The sequence below is a fragment of the Morus notabilis genome, unplaced genomic scaffold (assembly GCF_000414095.1).
Source record: "Morus notabilis unplaced genomic scaffold, ASM41409v2 C11355710, whole genome shotgun sequence".
NCBI lineage: Eukaryota > Viridiplantae > Streptophyta > Magnoliopsida > Rosales > Moraceae > Morus > Morus notabilis.
Window position 1 is genome coordinate 1 of NW_010385993.1, and position 986 is coordinate 986.

Genomic DNA, 986 nt, shown 5'->3' on the forward strand with positions numbered 1-986 from the left:
TTCTTCTATCCTTGGTTTGTGACAGACAACTTATCAAAAAAATGAATGATGCGAAAAAGATCTCCCTTTGAATGTAACATTTGAAGCTTTGGATATTATACCTTGACGAATCAAGTTTTTTGTGAGCTTTAGTTTTGAGTTGGACATATGGTTCGTGTTTTTTGCAGTCATGGCAGGTGTGGTACCAGAAGGATCCCAATTTGATGCTCGCCAGTATGATGCCAAAATGAATGAGTTGTAAGTTTCCATAAGTTTTTCTATTGTTATTACTAATAATCATGTTTCCTGATAGATATGATAGCAAAGCCCCACTATTTTGTGTATCACTAATTTCAAATTCTCATTCTTGGATAAATGATGGGAGCAGACTTGGCAGTGATGGATCAGACTTCTTCACATCCTATGATGAGGTTTTTGAGAGTTTTGATGCTATGGGATTGCAGGAGAACCTCCTTAGAGGCATCTATGCTTATGGTATGTCACGGACTCACATTCTCACCATGATATATTCTTTTGGAAAATTAAAAATAAAAATAAAAAGTTTCTAGTACTGGTACTTCATTGAACCTTTGCTTTGAAATTAAGGAGGATTGTAGGCAAGTTTACTTCTTAAGTTGCCTACCATACATTCCATACCTCTATCACTGTTGTAGCTGTGTGCTATCATCATACGTGGTTCATCTTTATTTGATTGCTTGTCAAAATATAAGCTGGTCAGCTTATGCTGTTAGTGTCTTGTTTGTCTTTTTATATCAGTACATAAGTGGCGTGATCTTCAATCGAAGTTAGGTTTAGGACCATTTCCTAACATAAAAGATTTGTGTATGTTGACATGTAAATTGTTCTTGTAGCAACATTAAAACTGATAACATGGCCTGAACTTATTTGTAGGTTTTGAGAAGCCCTCGGCAATTCAGCAAAGAGGAATTGTTCCCTTTTGCAAAGGACTTGATGTGATTCAACAAGCACAGTCTGGAACTGGAAAA

The 986-nt window shown here is 36.0% G+C and overlaps 1 long non-coding RNA gene across 1 annotated transcript; it reads left to right on the top strand.

Annotated features, from left to right (window-relative positions):
* Nucleotides 1-164: 164 nt before the first annotated feature.
* On the top strand, nt 165-980 carry LOC112094997. Its single transcript, XR_002903726.1, has 3 exons — nt 165-237; nt 368-474; nt 892-980. It is a non-coding gene; the product is annotated as an uncharacterized LOC112094997 (long non-coding RNA).
* Nucleotides 981-986: the final 6 nt, after the last annotated feature.